Genomic DNA, 21858 nt, shown 5'->3' on the forward strand with positions numbered 1-21858 from the left:
CAAAGCTTTGCACCACTATATCTCCAAAAGTGCTGAACAGAAAAAATTGAGACATGGCTCATTGCAAATAACTCTCCATGGGGAATAAAATATGTTAATGATGACGTCATCAGTCACGTGGTCGGCCGCCATCTTGGAAAAACGGCAAAACTTTGCACCACTATATCTCCAAAAGTGCTGAACAGAAAAAATTGAGACATGGCTCATTGCAAATAACTCTCCATGGGGAATAAAATATGTTAATGATGACGTCATCAGTCACGTGGTCGGCCGCCATCTTGGAAAAACGGCAAAACTTTGCACCACTATATTTCCAAAAGTGCTGAACAGAAAAAATTGAGACATGGCTCATTGTAAAGAACTCTCCATGGGGAATAAAATATGTTAATGATGACGTCATCGGTCACGTGGTTCAGCCGCCATATTTGTCCTAAATGGCCGATAAAAAAGTACATTCCGGCAAGTCCTCGGTCTCTGACCGATTTTTCATTTGTTACTTGCCGGAAAAATTTTCCGGCAAGTATGTTGATCTGTTCGTTTGTTACTTGCCGGAAAAATTTTCTGGCAAGTATGTTGATCTGTTCGTTTGTCTGTCTGTTTGTCTGTTTGTCTGTCTGTCTGTCTGTCTGTCTGTCTGTTTGCAGCACTGCGTCTACACCGTTGCACGTAGAATCGCCAAACTTTGCACACATATTGGTCTTGCCCTGTAATAGACTGTGCCCAATTGATGACGTCATCGGTGACGTGGTTCGGCCGCCATATTGGAAAAACCGAAAAACTTTGCACCTCTATATCTCCGAAAGTACTGAACAGAAAAAATTGAGACATGGCTCGTTGTAAAGAACTCTCCATGGGGAATAAAATACGTAAATGATGACGTCATCAGTCACGTGGTTCTGGCGCCATCTTGGAAAAACCGAAAAACGTTGCGCCACTATATCTCCAAAAGTGCTGAACAGAAAAAATTGAGACTTGGCTCATTGTAAAGAACTCTCCATGGGGAATAAAATATGTTAATGATGACGTCATATGTCACGTGGTCGGCCGCCATCTTGGAAAAACGGCAAAAATTTTCACCACTATAACTCCAAAAGTGCTGAACAGAAAAAATTGAGACATGGCTCATTGTAAAGAACTCTCCATGGGGAATAAAATATGTTAATGATGACGTCATCAGTCACGTGGTCGGCCGCCATCTTGGAAAAACCGAAAAACTCTGCACCTCCACATCTCCAAAAGTCCTGAACAGAAAAAATTGAGGTATGGCTCATTTTAAAGAACTCTCCATGGGGAATAAAATATGTTAATGATGACGTCATGTATCACATAGTTCGGCCGCCATATTTGTTCTAAATGGCCGATAAAAAAGTACATTCCGGCAAGTCCTCGGTCTCTGACCGATTTTTCATCTGTCTGTTTGTCTGTTTGTCTGTTTGTCTGTTTGCAGCACTACGTCCACACCGTTGCACGTAGAATCGCCAAACTTTGCACACGTATTTGGCTTGCCCTCTAATATACTGTGCCCAAATGATGATGTCATCGGTCACGTGGTTTGGCCGCCATCTTGGAAAAACCGAAAAAATTTGCACCGCTATATCTCCGAAAGTACTGAACAGAAAAAATTGAGACATGGCTCATTGTGCAGAACTCTCCATGGGGAATAAAATGTGTTAATGATGACGTCATCAGTCACGTGGTCGGCCGCCATCTTGGAAAAACGGCAAAACTTTGCACCACTAAATCTCCAAAAGTGCTGAACAGAAAAAATTGAGACATGGCTCATTGTAAAGAACTCGCCATGCAGAATAAAATATGTTAATGATGTCATATGTCACGTGGTCGGCCGCCATCTTGGAAAAACGGCAAAACTTTGCACCGCTATATCTCCAAAAGTGCTGAACAAAAAAAATTGAGACATGGCTCATTGTAAACAACTCTCCATGGGTAATAAAATATGTTAATGATGACGTCATATGTCACGTGGTTCGGCCGCCATCTTGGAAAAACCGAAAAACTTAGCACCTCTATGTGTCCAAAAGTGCTGAATAGAAAAAATTGAGACATGCCTCATTGTAAAGCCTCTCCATGGGGAATAAAATATGTTAATGATGACGTCATCGGTCACGTGGTTCGGCCGCCATATTTGTCCTCAATGGCCAATAAAAAAGTACATTCCGGCAAGTCCTCGGTCTCTGACCGATTTTTCATTACTTGCCGGAAAAATTTCCGGCAAGTATGTTGATCTGTTCGTTTGTTTGTCTGTTTGTCTGTTTGTCTGTTTGTCTGTCTGTCTGTCTGTTTGCAGCACTGCGTCTACACCGTTGCACGTAGAATCGCCAAACTTTGCACACATATTGGTCTTGCCCTGGAATAGACTGTGCCCAATTGATGACGTCATCGGTGACGTGGTTCGGCCGCCATCTTGGAAAAACCGAAAAACTTTGCACCTCTATATCTCCGAAAGTACTGTAGAGAAAAAATTGAGACATGGCTCATTGTAAAGAACTCTCCATGGGGAATAAAATATGTTAATGATGACGTCATCAGTCACGTGGTCGGCCGCCATCTTGGAAAAACAGCAAAACTTTGCACCACTATATCTCCAAAAGTGCTGAACAGAAAAAATTGAGACATGGCTCATTGTAAAGAACTCTCCATGGGGAATAAAATATGTTAATGATGACGTCATCAGTCACGTGGTCGGCCGCCATCTTGGAAAAACCGAAAAACCTAGCACCTCCATATCTCCGAAAGTGCTGAATAGAAAAAATTGTGACATGGCTCATTGTAAAGAACTCTATGGGAAATAAAATATGTTAATGATGACGTCATCGGTGACGTGGTTCGGCCGCCATATTTGTCCTAAATGGCCGATAAAGTAAATTCCGGCAAGTTCTCGGTCTCTGACCGATTTTTCATTACTTGCCGGAAAAATTTTCCGGCAAGTATGTTGATCTGTTCGTTTGTTACTTGCCGGAAAAATTTTCCGGCAAGTATGTTGATCTGTTCGTTTGTTTGTCTGTCTGTCTGTCTGTCTGTTTGTCTGTCTGTTTGCAGCACTGCGTCTACACCGTTGCACGTAGAATCGCCAAACTTTGCACACATATTGGTCTTGCCCTGGAATAGACTGTGCCCAATTGATGACGTCATCGGTGACGTGGTTCGGCCGCCATCTTGGAAAAACCGAAAAACTTTGCACCTCTATATCTCCGAAAGTACTGAACAGAAAAAATTGAGACATGGCTCATTGTAAAGAACTCTCCATGGGGAATAAAATATGTTAATGATGACGTCATCAGTCACGTGGTCGGCCGCCATCTTGGAAAAACCGAAAAACTTTGCACCTCCATATCTCCGGAAGTGCTGAATAGAAAAAATTGAGACATGGCTCATTGGAAAGAACTCTCCATGGGGAATAAAACATGTTAATGATGATGTCATCAGTCACGTGGTTCGGCCGCCATCTTGGAAAAACCGAAAACTTTGCACCTCAACATCTCCGAAAGTGCTGAATTGAAAAAATTGAGACATGGCTCATTGTCAAGAACTCTCCATGTGGAATAAAATATGTTAATGATGACGTCATCGGTCACGTGGTTCGGCCGCCATCTTGGAAAAACCGAAAACTTTGCACCTCAACATCTCCGAAAGTGCTGAATTGAAAAAATTGAGACATGGCTCATTGTAAAGAACTCTCCATGGGGAATAAAATATGTTAATGATGACGTCATATGTCACGTGGTCGGCCGCCATCTTGGAAAAACGGCAAAACTTTGCTCCACTATATCTCCAAAAGTACTGAACAGAAAAAATTGAGACATGGCTCATTGTAAAGAACTCTCCATGGGGAATAAAACATGTTCATGCTGACGTCATCGGTCACGTGGTGCGGCCGCCATCTTGGAAAATCCGAAAAACTTTGCACCTCCATATCTCTGAAGGTGCTGAATAGAAAAAATTGAGACATGGCTCATTGGAAAGAACTCTCCATGGGGAATAAAATACGGTAATGATGACGTCATCGGTCACGTGGTTCGGCCGCCATCTTGGAAAATCCGAAAAACGTTGCACCTCTATCTCCGAAAGTGCTGAACAGAAAAAATTGAGACATGGCTCATTGTAAAGAACTCTCCGTGGGGAATAAAATATGTTAATGATGATGTCATCGGTCAGGTGGTTCAGCCGCCATATTTGTCCTAAATGGCCGATAAAAAAGTAAATTCCGGCAAGTCCTCGGTCTCTGACCGATTTTTCATCTGTTTGTCTGTTTGTCTGTTTGTCTGTTTGTCTGTTTGCAGCACTGCGTCTACACCGTTGCACGGAGAATCGCCAAACTTTGCACACATATTGGTCTTGCCCTGGAATAGACTGTGCCCAATTGATGACGTCATCGGTGACGTGGTTCGGCCGCCATCTTGGAAAAACCGAAAAACTTTGCACCTCTATATCTCCGAAAGTACTGTACAGAAAAATTTGAGACATGGCTCATTGTAAAGAACTCTCCATGGGGAATAAAATATGTTTATGATGACGTCATATGTCACGTGGTCGGCCGCCATCTTGGAAAAACGGCAAAAATTTTGCACCGCTATATCTCCAAAAGTGCTGAACAGAAAAAATTGAGACATGGCTCATTGTAAAGAACTCTCCATGGGTAATAAAATATGTTAATGATGACGTCATCAGTCACGTGGTTCGGCCGCCATCTTGGAAAATGGCAAAATTTTGCACCACTATATCTCCAAAAGTGCTGAACAGAAAAAATTGAGCTCATTGTAAAGAACTCTCCATGGGGAATAAAATGTTAGTGATGACGTCATTGGTCACGTGGTTCGGCCGCCATCTTGGAAAAAGTTTGCAACTCTATATCTCCGAAAGTGCTGAACAGAAAAAATTGAGACATGGCTCATTGTAAAGAACTCTCCATGGGGAATAAAATATGTTAATGATGACGTCATCAGTCACGTGGTTCGGCCGCCATCTTGGAAAAACCTAAAAACTTTGCACCTCCATATCTCTGAAAGTACTGAATAGAAAAAATTGAGACATGGCTCATTGTAAAGAACTCTTGATGGGGAATAAAATATGTTAATGATGACGTCATCAGTTACGTAGTTCGGCCGCCATCTTGGAAAAACCGAAAAACCTACCACCTCCATATCTCCCAAAGTGCTGAATAGAAAAAATTGAGATGTGACTCATTGTAAAGAACTCTCCATGGGGAATAAAATATGTTAATGATGACGTCATAGGTAACGTGGTTCGGCCGCCATCTTGGAAAAACCGAAAAACGTTGCACCTCCATATCTCCAAAAATGCTCAATATAAAAAATTGAGACATGGCTCATTGTAAAGAACTCTCCATGGGGAATAAAATATGTTAATGATGACGTCATATGTCACGTGGTTCGGCCGCCATCTTGGAAAAACCGAAAAATTTTGCACCTCCATATCTCTGAAAGTGCTGAAAAGAAAAAATTGAGGTATGGCTCATTGTAAAGAACTCTCCATGGGGAATAAAATATATTAATGATGACGTCATCTATCACGTGGTTCAGCCGCCATATTTGTTCTAAATGGCTGATAAAAAAGTACATTCCGGCAAGTCCTCGGTCTCTGACCGATTTTCTGTCTGTCTGTTTGTCTGTCTGTTTGTTACTTGCCGGAAAAGATTCCAGCAAGTATGTTGATCTGTTCGTTTGTTTGTCTGTTTGTCTGTTTGCAGCACTGCGTCTACACCGTTGCACGTAGAATCGCCAAACTTTGCACACATATTGGTCTTGCCCTGGAATAGACTGTGCCCAATTGATGACGTCATCGGTCACGTTGTTCGGCCGCCATCTTGGAAAAACTTTGCACCTCGATATCTCCAAAAGTGCTGAACAGAAAAAATTGAGACATGGCTCATTGTAAAGAACTCCATGGGGAATAAAATATGTTAATGATGACGTCATATGTCACGTGGTCGGCCGCCATCTTGGAAAAACGGCAAAACTTTGCACCACTATATCTCCAAAAGTGCTGAACAGAAAAAATTGAGACATGGCTCATTGTAAAGCACTCTCCATGGGGAATAAAATATGTTAATGATGTCATCAGTCACGTGGTCGGCCGCCATCTTGGAAAAACGGCAAAACTTTGCACCACTATATCTCCAAAAGTGCTGAACAGAACAAATTGAGACATGGCTCATTGTAAAGAACTCCATGGGGAATAAAATATGTTAATGATGACGTCATATGTCACGTGGTCGGCCGCCATCTTGGAAAAACGGCAAAACGTTGCGCCACTATATCTCCAAAAGTGCTGAACAGAAAAAATTGAGACATGGCTCATTGTAAAGAACTCTCCATGGGGAATAAAATATGTTAATGATGACGTCATCAGTCACGTGGTCGGCCGCCATCTTGGAAAAACGGCAAAACTTTGCACCACGAAATCTCCAAAAGTGCTGAACAGAAAAAATTGAGACATGGCTCATTGTAAAGAACTCTCCATGGGGAATAAAATATGTTAATGATGATGTCATATGTCACGTGGTCGGCCGCCATCTTGGAAAAACGGCAAAACGTTGCACCACTATATCTCCAAAAGTGCTGAACAGAAAAAATTGAGACATGGCTCATTGTAAAGAACTCTCCATGGGGAATAAAATTTGTTAATGATGACGTCATATGTCACGTGGTTCGGCCGCCATCTTGGAAAAACCGAAAAATTTAGCACCTCTATGTGTCCAAAACTGCTGAATAGAAAAAATTGAGACATGCCTCATTGTAAAGAACTCTCCATGGGGAATAAAATATGTTAATGATGACGTCATCGGTCACGTGGTTCGGCAGCCATATTTGTCCTCAATGGCCAATAAAAAAGTACATTCCGGCAAGTCCTCGGTCTCTGACCGATTTTTCATTACTTGCCGGAAAAATTTTTCCGGCAAGTATGTTGATCTGTTCGTTTGTCTGTCTGTTTGTCTGTCTGTCTGTCTGTCTGTCTGTCTGTCTGTCTGTTTGCAGCACTGCGTCTACACCGTTGCACGGCGAATCGCCAAACTTTGCACACATATTGGTCTTGCCCTGGAATAGACTGTGCCCAATTGATGACGTCATCGGTGACGTGGTTCGGCCGCCATCTTGGAAAAACTGAAAAACCTTGCACCTCTATATCTCCGAAAGTACTGAACAGAAAAAATTGAGACATGGCTCATTGTAAAGAACTCTCCATGGGGAATAAAATATGTAAATGATGACGTCATCAGTCACGTGGTTCGGTCGCCATCTTGGAAAAACGGCAAAACGTTGCGCCACTATATCTCCAAAAGTGCTGAACAGAAAAAATTGAGACATGGCTCATTGTAAAGAACTCTCCATGGGGAATAAAATATGTTAATGATGACGTCATATGTCACGTGGTCGGCCGCCATCTTGGAAAAACGGCAAAACTTTGCACCACTATATCTCCAAAAGTGCTGAACAGAAAAAATTGAGACATGGCTCATTGTAAAGAACTCTCCATGGGGAATAAAATATGTTAATGATGACGTCATCAGTCGCGTGGTCGGCCGCCATCTTGGAAAAACCGAAAAACCTAGCACCTCCATATCTCCGAAAGTGCTGAATAGAAAAAATTGAGACATGGCTCATTGTCAAGAACTCTCCATGTGGAATAAAATATGTTAATGATGACGTCATCGGTCACGTGGTGCGGCCGCCATCTTGGAAAAACGGGAAAAAAATACACCTCCATATCTCCGAAAGTGCTGAATAGAAAAAATTGAGACATGGCTCATTGGAAAGAACTCTCCAGGGGGAATAAAATAAGTTAATGATGACGTCATCGGTCACGTGGTTCGGCCGCCATCTTGGAAAATCCGAAAAACGTTGCACCTCTATCTCCAAAAGTGCTGAACAGAAAAAATTGAGACATGGCTCATTGGAAAGAACTCTCCAGGGGGAATAAAATATGTTAATGATGTCGTCATCGGTCACGTGGTTCGGCCGCCATCTTGGAAAATCCGAAAAACGTTGCACCTCTATCTCCAAAAGTGCTGAACAGAAAAAATTGAGACATGGCTCATTGTAAAGAACTCTCCGTGGGGAATAAAATATGTTAATGATGATGTCATCGGTCAGGTGGTTCAGCCGCCATATTTGTCCTAAATGGCCGATAAAAAAGTAAATTCCGGCAAGTCCTCGGTCTCTGACCGATTTTTCATTTGTCTGTCTGTCTGTTTGTCTGTCTGTTTGTCTGTCTGTTTGTCTGTTTGCAGCACTGCGTCTACACCGTTGCACGGAGAATCGCCAAACTTTGCACACATAATGGTCTTGCCCTCTAATATACTGTGCCTCAATGATGACGTCATCAGTGACGTGGTTCGGCCGCCATCTTGGAAAAACCGAATAAATTTGCACCTCTATATCTCCGAAAGTACTGAACAGAAAAAATTGAGACATGGCTCATTGTAAAGAACTCTCCATGGGGAATAAAATATGTTAATGATGACGTCATATGTCACGTGGTCGGCCGCCATCTTGGAAAAACGGCAAAAATTTGCACCACTATATCTCCAAAAGTGCTGAACAGAAAAAATTGAGACATGGCTCATTGTAAAGAACTCTCCATGGGGAATAAAATATGTAAATGATGACGTCATCAGTCACGTGGTTCGGTCGCCATCTTGGAAAAACGGCAAATCGTTGCGCCACTATATCTCCAAAAGTGCTGAACAGAAAAAATTGAGACATGGCTCATTGGAAAGAACTCTCCATGGGGAATAAAATATGTTAATGATGACGTCATATGTCACGTGGTCGGCCGCCATCTTGGAAAAACGGCAAAACTTTGCACCACTATATCTCCAAAAGTGCTGAACAGAATAATTGAGACATGGCTCATTGTAAAGAACTCTCCATGGGGAATAAAATATGTTAATGATGACGTCATCAGTCACGTGGTCGGCCGCCATCTTGGAAAAACGGCAAAACTTTGCACCACAAAATCTCCAAAAGTGCTGAACAGAAAAAATTGAGACATGGCTCATTGTAAAGAACTCTCCATGGGGAATAAAATATGTTAATGATGACGCCATCGCTCACGTGGTTCGGCCGCCATCTTGGAAAAATGGGAAAACTTTGCACCACTATATCTCCAAAAGTGCAGAATGGAAAAAATTGAGACATGGCTCATTGTAAAGAACTCTCAATGGGGAATAAAATATGTTAATGATGACGTCATATGTCACGTGGTTCGGCCGCCATCTTGGAAAAACCGAAAAATTGTGCACCTCCATATCTCTGAAAGTGCTGAATAGAAAAAATTGAGACATGGCTCATTGTAAAGAACTCTCCATGGGGAATAAAATATGTTAATGATGACATCATAGGTCACGTGGTTCGGCTGCCATCTTGGAAAAACCGAAAAACGTAGCACCTCCATATCTCCAAAAGTGCTGAATAGAAAAAGTTGAGACATGGCTCTTTGTGAAGAACTCTCCATGGGGAATAATATATGTTAATGATGACGTCATCTATCACGTGGTTCGGACGCCATATTTGTCTTAAATGGCCGATAAAAGAGTACATTCCGGCAAGTCCTCGGTCTCTGACCGATTTTTCATTTGTCTGTTTGTCTGTTTGTCTGTTTGTCTGTCTGTCTGTTTGCAGCACTGTGTCTACACCGTTGCACGTAGAATCGCCAAACTTTGCACACATATTGGTCTTTCCCTGGAATAGACTGTGCCCAATTGATGACGTCATCGGTGACGTGGTTCGGCCGCCATCTTGGAAAAACCGAAAAACTTTGCACCTCTATATCTCCGAAAGTACTGAACAGAAAAAATTGAGACATGGCTCATTGTAAAGAACTCTCCATGGCGAATAAAATATGTTAATGATGACGTCATCAGTCACGTGGTCGGCCACCATCTTGGAAAAACAGCAAAACTTTGCACCACTATATCTCCAAAAGTGCTGAACAGAAAAAATTGAGACATGGCTCATTGCAAAGAACTCTCCATGGGGAATAAAATATGTTAATGCTGACGTCATCAGTCACGTGGTCGGCCGCCATCTTGGAAAAACGGCAAAACTTTGCACCACTATATTTCCAAAAGTGCTGAACAGAAAAAATTGAGACATGGCTCATTGTAAAGAACTCTCCATGGGGAATAAAATATGTTAATGATGACGTCATCAGTCACGTGGTCGGCCACCATCTTGGAAAAACAGCAAAGATTTGCACCACTATATCTCCAAAAGTGCTGAACAGAAAAAATTGAGACATGGCTCATTGCAAATAACTCTCCATGGGGAATAAAATATGTTAATGATGACGTCATCAGTCACGTGGTCGGCCGCCATCTTGGAAAAACGGCAAAACTTTGCACCACTATATTTCCAAAAGTGCTGAACAGAAAAAATTGAGACATGGCTCATTGTAAAGAACTCTCCATGGGGAATAAAATATGTTAATGATGACGTCATCGGTCACGTGGTTCAGCCGCCATATTTGTCCTAAATGGCCGATAAAAAAGTACATTCCGGCAAGTCCTCGGTCTCTGACCGATTTTTCATTTGTTACTTGCCGGAAAAATTTTCCGGCAAGTATGTTGATCTGTTCGTTTGTTACTTGCCGGAAAAATTTTCTGGCAAGTATGTTGATCTGTTCGTTTGTTACTTGCCGGAAAAATTTTTCCGGCAAGTATGTTGATCTGTTCGGTTGTCTGTCTGTTTGTCTGTTTGTCTGTCTGTCTGTCTGTCTGTCTGTCTGTTTGCAGCACTGCGTCTACACCGTTGCACGTAGAATCGCCAAACTTTGCACACATATTGGTCTTGCCCTGTAATAGACTGTGCCCAATTGATGACGTCATCGGTGACGTGGTTCGGCCGCCATATTGGAAAAACCGAAAAACTTTGCACCTCTATATCTCCGAAAGTACTGAACAGAAAAAATTGAGACATGGCTCGTTGTAAAGAACTCTCCATGGGGAATAAAATACGTAAATGATGACGTCATCAGTCACGTGGTTCTGGCGCCATCTTGGAAAAACCGAAAAACGTTGTGCCACTATATCTCCAAAAGTGCTGAACAGAAAAAATTGAGACTTGGCTCATTGTAAAGAACTCTCCATGGGGAATAAAATATGTTAATGATGACGTCATATGTCACGTGGTCGGCCGCCATCTTGGAAAAACGGCAAAAATTTTCACCACTATAACTCCAAAAGTGCTGAACATGTAAAATTGAGACATGGCTCATTGTAAAGAACTCTCCATGGGGAATAAAATATGTTAATGATGACGTCATCAGTCACGTGGTCGGCCGCCATCTTGGAAAAACCGAAAAACTCTGCACCTCCACATCTCCAAAAGTCCTGAACAGAAAAAATTGAGGTATGGCTCATTGTAAAGAACTCTCCATGGGGAATAAAATATGTTAATGATGACGTCATGTATCACATAGTTCGGCCGCCATATTTGTTCTAAATGGCCGATAAAAAAGTACATTCCGGCAAGTCCTCGGTCTCTGACCGATTTTTCATCTGTCTGTTTGTCTGTTTGTCTGTTTGTCTGTTTGCAGCACTACGTCCACACCGTTGCACGTAGAATCGCCAAACTTTGCACACGTATTTGGCTTGCCCTCTAATATACTGTGCCCAAATGATGATGTCATCGGTCACGTGGTTTGGCCGCCATCTTGGAAAAACCGAAAAAATTTGCACCGCTATATCTCCGAAAGTACTGAACAGAAAAAATTGAGACATGGCTCATTGTGCAGAACTCTCCATGGGGAATAAAATGTGTTAATGATGACGTCATCAGTCACGTGGTCGGCCGCCATCTTGGAAAAACGGCAAAACTTTGCACCTCCATATCTCTGAAAGTACTGAATAGAAAAAATTGAGACATGGCTCATTGGAAAGAACTCTCCATGGGGAATAAAATATGTGAATTATGACGTCATCAGTCACGTGGTCGGCCGCCATCTTGGAAAAACGGCAAAACTTTGCACCACTATATCTCCAAAAGTGTTAAATAGAAAAAATTGAGACATGGCTCATTGGAAAGAACTCTCCATGGGGAATGAAATATGTTGATGATGACGTCATCGGTCACGTGGTTCGGCCGCCATCTTGGAAAAACTGAAAAACCTTGCACCTCCATATCTCCAAAGGTGCTAAATAGAAAAAATTGAGACGTGGATCATTGGAAAGAACTCTCCATGGGGAATGAAATATGTTGATGACGTCATCGGTCACGTGGTTCGGCCGTCATATTTGTCCTAAGTGGCCGATAAAAAAGTAAATTCCGGCAAGTCCTCGGTCTCTGACCGATTTTTCATTACTTGCCGGAAAAGATTCCGGCAAGTATGTTGATTCGTTCGTTTGTTTGTCTGTCTGTTTGTCTGTTTGCAGCACTACGTCTACACCGTTGCACGTAGAATCGCCAAGCTTGGCACACATATTGGTCTTGCCCTCTAATATACTGTGCCCAAATGATGACGTCATCAGTCACGTGGTTCGGCCGCCATCTTGGAAAAACCGAAAAATTTTGCACCTCGATATCTCAAAGTGCTGAACAGAAAAAATTGAGCCATGGCTCATTGTAAAGAACTCTCCATTGGGAATAAAACATGTTAATGATGACGTCATAGGTCACGTGGTTCGGCCGCCATCTTGGAAAAACGGCAAAACTTTGCACCACTATATCTCCAAAAGTGCTGAACAGAAAAAATTGAGACATGGCTCATTGTAAAGAACTCTCCATGGGGAACAAAATATGTTAATGATGACGTCATCAGTCACGTAGTTCGGTCGCCATCTTGGAAAACCCGAAAAACTTTGCACCACTATATCTCCAAAAGTGCTGAATAGAAAAAATTGAGACATGGCTCATTGTAAAGAACTCTCCATGGGGAATAAAATATGTTAATGATGATGTCATCGGTCAGGTGGTTCGGCCGCCATCTTGGAAAAACCGAAAAACTTTGCACCTCCGTATCTAGAAAAGTGCAGAATGGAAAAAATTGAGACATGGCTCATTGTAAAGAACTCTCCATGGGGAATAAAATATGTTAATGATGACGTCATAAGTCACGTGGTTCGGCCGCCATCTTGGAAAAACGGCAAAAGTTTGCACCACGATATCTTCGAAATTGCTGAACAGAAAAAATTGAGACATGGCTCATTGTAAAGAACTCACCATGGGGAATAAAATCTGTTAATGATGACGTCATTAGTCACGTGGTTCGGCCGCCATCTTGGAAAAACCGAAAAACATTGCACCTCCATATCTCCGAAAGTGCTGAACAGAAAGAATTGAGACATGGCTCATTGGAAAGAACTCTCCATGGGGAATAAAATATGTTAATGATGACGTCATATGTCTCGTGGTCGGCCGCCATCTTGGAAAAACGGCAAAAATTTGCACCACTATATCTCCAAAAGTGCTGAACAGAAAGAATTGAGAAATGGCCCATTGGAAAGAACTCTCCATGGGGAATAAAATATGTTAATAATGACGTCATCTATCACGTGGTTCAGCCGCCATATTTGTTCTAAATGGCCGATAAAAAAGTACATTCCGGCAAGTCCTCGGTCTCTGACCGATTTTTCATTACTTGCCGGAAAAATTTTCCTGCAAGTATGTTGATCTGTTGGTTTGTTTGTTACTTGCCGGAAAAAATTTTCCGGCAAGTATGTTGATCTGTTCGTTTGTCTGTTTGTCTGTCTGTTTGTCTGTCTGTTTGTCTGTTTGCAGCACTACGTCTACACCGTTGCACGTAGAATCACCAAACTTTGCACACGTATTTGTCTTGCCCTCTAATATACTGTGCCCAAATGATGACGTCATCGGTCACGTGGTTCGGCCGCCATCTTGGAAAAACCGAAAAATTTTGCACCTCGATATCTCAAAGTGCTGAACAGAAAAAATGGAGACATGGCTCATTGTGAAGAACTCTCCATGTGGAATAAAATATGTTAATGATGACGTCATCAGTCACATGGTTCGGCCGCCATCTTGGAAAAACCGAAAACTTTGCACCTCAACATCTCCGAAAGTGCTGAATTGAAAGAAATTGAGACATGGCTCATTGTAAAGAACTCTCCATGGGGAATAAAATATGTTAATGATGACGTCATATGTCACGTGGTCGGCCGCCATCTTGGAAAAACGGCAAAACTTTGCTCCACTATATCTCCAAAAGTACTGAACAGAAAAAATTGAGACATGGCTCATTGGAAAGAACTCTCCAGGGGGAATAAAATACGTATGTTAATGATGACGTCATCAGTCACGTGGTTCTGCCGCCATCTTGGAAAATCCGAAAAACTTTGCACCTCCATATCTCCGAAGGTGCTGAATAGAAAAAATGGAGACATGGCTCATTGGAAAGAACTCTCCATGGGGAATAAAATATGTAAATGATGACGTCATCGGTCACGTGGTTCGGCCGCCATCTTGGAAAATCCGAAAAACGTTGCACCTCTATCTCCAAAAGTGCTGAACAGAAAAAATTGAGACATGGCTCATTGTAAAGAACTCTCCGTGGGGAATAAAATATGTTAATGATGATGTCATCGGTCAGGTGGTTCAGCCGCCATATTTGTCCAAAATGGCCGATAAAAAAGTAAATTCCGGCAAGTCCTCGGTCTCTGACCGATTTTTCATTTGTCTGTCTGTCTGTCTGTCTGTTTGTCTGTTTGCAGCACTACGTCTACACCGTTGCACGTAGAATCGCCAAACTTGGCACACATATTGGTCTTGCCCTCTAATATACTGTGCCCAAATGATGACGTCATCGGTCACGTGGTTCGGCCGCCATCTTGGAAAAACCGAAAAAATTTGCACCTCGATATCTCAGTGCTGAACAGAAAAAATTGAGACATGGCTCATTGTGAAGAACTCTCCATGGGGAATAAAACATGTTAATGATGACGTCATCAGTCACGTGGTTCGGCCGCCATCTTGGAAAAACCGAAAAACTTTGCACCTCTATATCTCCGAAAGTACTGAACAGAAAAAATTGAGACATGGCTCATTGTAAAGAACTCTCCATGGGGAATAAAATATGTTAATGATGATGTCATATGTCACGTGGTCGGCCGCCATCTTGGAAAAACGGCAAAACTTTGCACTACTATATCTCCAAAAGTGCTGAACAGAAAAAATTGAGACATGGCTCATTGTAAAGAACTCCATGGGGAATAAAATATGTTAATGATGACGTCATATGTCACGTGGTCGGCCGCCATCTTGGAAAAACGGCAAAACTTTGCACCACTATGTCTCCAAAAGTGCTGAACAGAAAAAATTGAGACATGGCTCATTGTAAAGAACTCTCCATGGGGAATAAAATATGTTAATGATGACGTCATCAGTCACGTGGTCGGCCGCCATCTTGGAAAAACGGCAAAACTTTGCACCACTATATTTCCAAAAGTGCTGAACAGAAAAAATTGAGACATGGCTCATTGTAAAGAACTCTCCATGGGGAATAAAATATGTTAATGATGACGTCATCGGTCACGTGGTTCAGCCGCCATATTTGTCCAAAATGGCCGATAAAAAAGTACATTCCGGCAAGTCCTCGGTCTCTGACCGATTTTTCATCTGTCTGTTTGTCTGTCTGTTTGTCTGTCTGTTTGTCTGTTTGCAGCACTACGTCTACACCGTTGCACGTAGAATCGCCAAACTTTGCACACGTATTTGTCTTGCCCTCTAATATATTGTGCCCAATTGATGACGTCATCGGTGACGTGGTTCGGCCGCCATCTTGGAAAAACCGAAAAACGTTGCACCTCCATATCTCCGAAAGTGCTCAACAGAAAAAATTGAGACATGGCTCATTGTAAAGAACTCTCCATGGGGAATAAAATATATAAATGATGACGTCATCAGTCACGTGGTTCGGTCGCCATCTTGGAAAAACGGCAAAACGTTGCGCCACTATAACTCCAAAAGTGCTGAACAGAAAAAATTGAGACATGGCTCATTGTGAAGAACTCTCCATGGGGAATAAAATATGTTAATGATGACGTCATATGTCACGTGGTCGGCCGCCATCTTGGAAAAACGGCAAAACTTTGCACCACTATATCTCCAAAAGTGCTGAACAGAAAAAATTGAGACATGGCTCATTGTAAAGAACTCTCCATGGGGAATAAAATATGTTAATGATGACGTCATCAGTCACGTGGTCGGCCGCCATCTTGGAAAAACCGAAAAACTTAGCACCTCCATATCTCCGAAAGTGCTGAATAGAAAAAATTGAGACATGGCTCATTGTAAAGAACTCTCCATGGGGAATAAAATATGTTAATGATGATGTCATCGGTCACGTGGTTCGGCCGCCATCTTGGAAAAACCGAAAAACTCTGCACCTCCACATCTCCAAAAGTCCTGAATAGAAAAAATTGAGGCATGGCTCATTGTAAAGAACTCTCCATGGGGAATAAAATATGTTAATGATGACGTCATCGGTCACGTTGTTCGGCCGCCATATTTGTCCTAAATGGCCGATAAAAAAGTACATTCCGGCAAGTCTTCGGTCTCTGACCGATTTTTCATTACTTGCCGGAAAATTTTTCCAGCAAGTATGTTGATCTGTTCGTTTGTCTGTTTGTCTGTCTGTCTGTTTGTCTGTCTGTCTGTCTGTCTGTTTGCAGCACTGCGTCTACACCGTTGCACGTAGAATCGCCAAACTTTGCACACATATTGGTCTTGCCCTGGAATAGACTGTGCCCAATTGATGACGTCATCGGTGACGTGGTTCGGCCGCCATCTTGGAAAAACCGAAAAACTTTGCACCTCTATATTTCCGAAAGTACTGAACAGAAAAAATTGAGACATGGCTCATTGTAAAGAACTCTCCATGGGGAATAAAATATGTTAATGATGATGTCATATGTCACGTGGTCGGCCGCCATCTTGGAAAAACGGCAAAACTTTGCACCACTATATTTCCAAAAGTGCTGAACAGAAAAAATTGAGACATGGCTCATTGTAAAGAACTCTCCATGGGGAATAAAATATGTTAATGATGACGTCATCGGTCACGTGGTTCAGCCGCCATATTTGTCCTAAATGGCCGATAAAAAAGTACATTCCGGCAAGTCCTCGGTCTCTGACCGATTTTTCATTACTTGCCGGAAAAAATTTTCCGGCAAGTATGTTGATCTGTTCGTTTGTCTGTCTGTCTGTCTGTCTGTCTGTTTGTCTGTTTGTCTGTTTGCAGCACTGCGTCTACACCGTTGCACGTAGAATCGCCAAACTTTGCACACATATGGGTCTTGCCCTGGAATAGACTGTGCCCAATTGATGACGTCATCGGTGACGTGGTTCGGCCGCCATCTTGGAAAAACCGAAAAACTTTGCACCTCTATATCTCCGAAAGTACTGAACAGAAAAAATTGAGACATGGCTCATTGTAAAGAACTCTCCATGGGGAATAAAATATGTAAATGATGATGTCATCAGTCACGTGGTTCGGTCGCCATCTTGGAAAAACGGCAAAACGTTGCGCCACTATATCTCCAAAAGTGCTGAACAGAAAAAATTGAGACATGGCTCATTGTAAAGAACTCTCCATGGGGAATAAAATATGTTAATGATGACGTCATATGTCACGTGGTCGGCCGCCATCTTGGAAAAACCGAAAAATTTAGCACCTCCATATCTCCGAAAGTGCTGAATAGAAAAAATTGAGACATGGCTCATTGTAAAGAACTCTCCATGGGGAATAAAATATGTTAATGATGATGTCATTGGTCACGTGGATCGGCCGCCATCTTGGAAAAACCGAAAACCTCTGCACCTCCACATCTCCAAAAGTGCTGAATAGAAAAAATTGAGACATGGCTCATTGTAAAGAACTCTCCATGGGGAATAAAATATGTTAATGATGACGTCATCGGTCACGTGGTTCGGCCGCCATATTTGTCCTAAATGGCCGATAAAAAAGTACATTCCGGCAAGTCCTCGGTCTCTGACCGATTTTTCATTACTTGCCGGAAAATTTTTTCCGGCAAGTATGTTGATCTGTTCGTTTGTTTGTCTGTCTGTCTGTCTGTCTGTCTGTTTGTCTGTCTGTTTGCAGCACTGCGTCTACACCGTTGCACGTAGAATCGCCAAACTTTGCACACATATTGGTCTTGCCCTGGAATAGACTGTGCCCAATTGATGACGTCATCGGTGACGTGGTTCGGCCGCCATCTTGTAAAAACCGAAAAACCTTGTACTTCTATATCTCCGAAAGTACTGAACAGAAAAAATTGAGACATGGCTCATTGTAAAGAACTCTCCATGGGGAATAAAATATGTTAATGATGACGTCATCAGTCACGTGGTTCGGCCGCCATCTTGGAAAAACCTAAAAACTTTGCACCTCCATATCTCTGAAAGTACTGAATAGAAAAAATTGAGACATGGCTCATTGTAAAGAACTCTCCATGGGGAATAAAATATGTTAATGATGACGTCATCGGTCACGTGGTTCGGCCGCCATATTTGTCCTAAATGGCCGATAAAAAAGTACATTCCGACAAGTCCTCGGTCTCTGACCGATTTTTCATTACTTGCCGGAAAAATTTTCCGGCAAGTATGTTGATCTGTTCGTTTGTTTGTTACTTGCCGGAAAAATTTTCCGACAAGTATGTTGATCTGTTCGTTTGTTTGTCTGTCTGTCTGTTTGTCTGTCTGTTTGTCTGTTTGCAGCACTGCGTCTACACCGTTGCACGGAGAATCGCCAAACTTTGCACACATAATGGTCTTGCCCTCGAATATACTGTGCCTCAATGATGACGTCATCGGTGACGTGGTTCGGCCGCCATCTTGGAAAAACCGAATAAATTTGCACCTCTATATCTCCGAAAGTACTGAACAGAAAAAATTGAGACATGGCTCATTGTAAAGAACTCTCCATGGGGAATAAAATATGTTAATGATGACGTCATATGTCACGTGGTCGGCCGCCATCTTGGAAAAACGGCAAAAATTTGCACCACTATATCTCCAAAAGTGCTGAACAGAAAAAATTGAGACATGGCTCATTGTAAAGAACTCTCCATGGGGAATAAAATATGTTAATGATGACGTCATCAGTCACGTGGTCGGCCGCCATCTTGGAAAAACCGAAAAACTTAGCACCTCCATATCTCCGAAAGTGCTGAATAGAAAAAATTGAGACATGGCTCATTGTAAAGAACTCTCCATGGGGAACAAAATATGTTAATGATGATGTCATCGGTCACGTGGTTCGGCCGCCATCTTGGAAAAACCGAAAAACTCTGCACCTCCACATCTCCAAAAGTCCTGAATAGAAAAAATTGAGGTATGGCTCATTGTAAAGAACTCTCCACGGGGAATAAAATATGTTAATTATGACGTCATCGGTCACGTGGTTCGGCCGCCCTATTTGTCCTAAATGGCCGATAAAAAAGTACATTCCGGCAAGTCCTCGGTCTCTGACCGATTTTTCATCTGTCTGTCTGTCTGTCTGTCTGTTTGTCTGTCTGTTTGCAGCACTGCGTCTACACCGTTGCACGTAGAATCGCCAAACTTTGCACACATATTGGTCTTGCCCTGGAATAGACTGTGCCCAATTGATGACGTCATCGGTGACGTGGTTCGGCCGCCATCTTGGAAAAACCGAAAAACTTTGCACCTCTATATCTCCGAAAGTACTGAACAGAAAAAATTGAGACATGGCTCATTGTAAAGAACTCTCCATGGGGAATAAAATATGTAAATGATGACGTCATCAGTCACGTGGTTCGGTCGCCATCTTGGAAAAACGGCAAAACGTTGCGCCACTATATCTCCAAACGTGCTGAACAGAAAAAATTGAGACATGGCTCATTGTAAAGAACTCTCCATGGGGAATAAAATATGTTAACGATGATGTCATATGTCACGTGGTCGGCCGCCATCTTGGAAAAACGGCAAAACTTTGCACCACTATATCTCCAAAAGTGCTGAACAGAAAAAATTGAGACATGGCTCATTGTAAAGAACTCTCCATGGGGAATAAAATATGTTAATGATGACGTCATCAGTCACGTGGTCGGCCGCCATCTTGGAAAAACCGAAAAACTCTGCACCTCCACATCTCCAAAAGTCCTGTATAGAAAAAATTGAGGTATGGCTCATTGTAAAGAACTCTCCATGGGGAATAAAATGTTATTCATGATGTCATAGGTGCCTCCATTATGACGTCATAATTCGACAAGTACAAAACTTCATCCAATCAAGATGCAATTTCTTGAGTGCCATGTCGGCATAAACTGGTGGAGAAAAAAATAATAATGATGACGTCATCGGTCACGTGGTTCAGCCGCCATCTTGGAAAAACCGAAAATCTTTGCACCTCTATATCTCCGAAAGTACTGAACAGAAAAAATTGAGACATGGCTCATTGTAAAGAACTCTCCATGGGGAATAAAATATGTAAATGATGACGTCATCAGTCACGTGGTTCGGTCGCCATCTTGGAAAAACGGCAAAACGTTGCGCCACTATATCTCCAAAAGTGCTGAACAGAAAAAATTGAGACATGGCTCATTGTAAAGAACTCTCCATGGGGAATAAAATATGTTAATGATGACGTCATATGTCACGTGGTCGGCCGCCATCTTGGAAAAACGGCAAAACTTTGCACCACTATATCTCCAAAAGTGCTGAACAGAAAAAATTGAGACATGGCTCATTGTAAAGAACTCTCCATGGGGAATAAAATATGTTAATGATGACGTCATCAGTCACGTGGTCGGCCGCCATCTTTGAAAAACGGCAAAACTTTGCACCACGAAATCTCCAAAAGTCCTGAACAGAAAAAATTGAGACATGGCTCATTGTAAAGAACTCTCCATGGGGAATAAAATATGTTAACGATGATGTCATATGTCACGTGGTCGGCCGCCATCTTGGAAAAACGGCAAAACTTTGCACCACTATATCTCCAAAAGTGCTGAACAGAAAAAATTGAGACATGGCTCATTGTAAAGAACTCTCCATGGGGAATAAAATATGTTAATGATGACGTCATCAGTCACGTGGTCGGCCGCCATCTTGGAAAAACCGAAAAACTCTGCACCTCCACATCTCCAAAAGTCCTGTATAGAAAAAATTGAGGTATGGCTCATTGTAAAGAACTCTCCATGGGGAATAAAATGTTATTCATGATGTCATAGGTGCCTCCATTATGACGTCATAATTCGACAAGTACAAAACTTCATCCAATCAAGATGCAATTTCTTGAGTGCCATGTCGGCATAAACTGGTGGAGAAAAAAATAATAATGATGACGTCATCGGTCACGTGGTTCAGCCGCCATCTTGGAAAAACCGAAAATCTTTGCACCTCTATATCTCCGAAAGTACTGAACAGAAAAAATTGAGACATGGCTCATTGTAAAGAACTCTCCATGGGGAATAAAATATGTAAATGATGACGTCATCAGTCACGTGGTTCGGTCGCCATCTTGGAAAAACGGCAAAACGTTGCGCCACTATATCTCCAAAAGTGCTGAACAGAAAAAATTGAGACATGGCTCATTGTAAAGAACTCTCCATGGGGAATAAAATATGTTAATGATGACGTCATATGTCACGTGGTCGGCCGCCATCTTGGAAAAACGGCAAAACTTTGCACCACTATATCTCCAAAAGTGCTGAACAGAAAAAATTGAGACATGGCTCATTGTAAAGAACTCTCCATGGGGAATAAAATATGTTAATGATGACGTCATCAGTCACGTGGTCGGCCGCCATCTTGGAAAAACGGCAAAACTTTGCACCACGAAATCTCCAAAAGTCCTGAACAGAAAAAATTGAGACATGGCTCATTGTAAAGAACTCTCCATGGG

At 42.2% G+C, this 21858-nt stretch overlaps 1 protein-coding gene across 1 annotated transcript in view; it reads left to right on the top strand.

Annotated features, from left to right (window-relative positions):
* Window positions 1-21858, top strand: part of LOC137417996 (E3 ubiquitin/ISG15 ligase TRIM25-like) — a 227682-nt gene that overhangs the window by 90561 nt on the left and 115263 nt on the right. The gene's annotated exons all lie outside the window — the stretch shown is intronic.

Source organism: Myxine glutinosa, chromosome 1, assembly GCF_964187855.1.
Source record: "Myxine glutinosa chromosome 1, kmMyxGlut1.1, whole genome shotgun sequence".
Lineage (NCBI taxonomy): Eukaryota > Metazoa > Chordata > Myxini > Myxiniformes > Myxinidae > Myxine > Myxine glutinosa.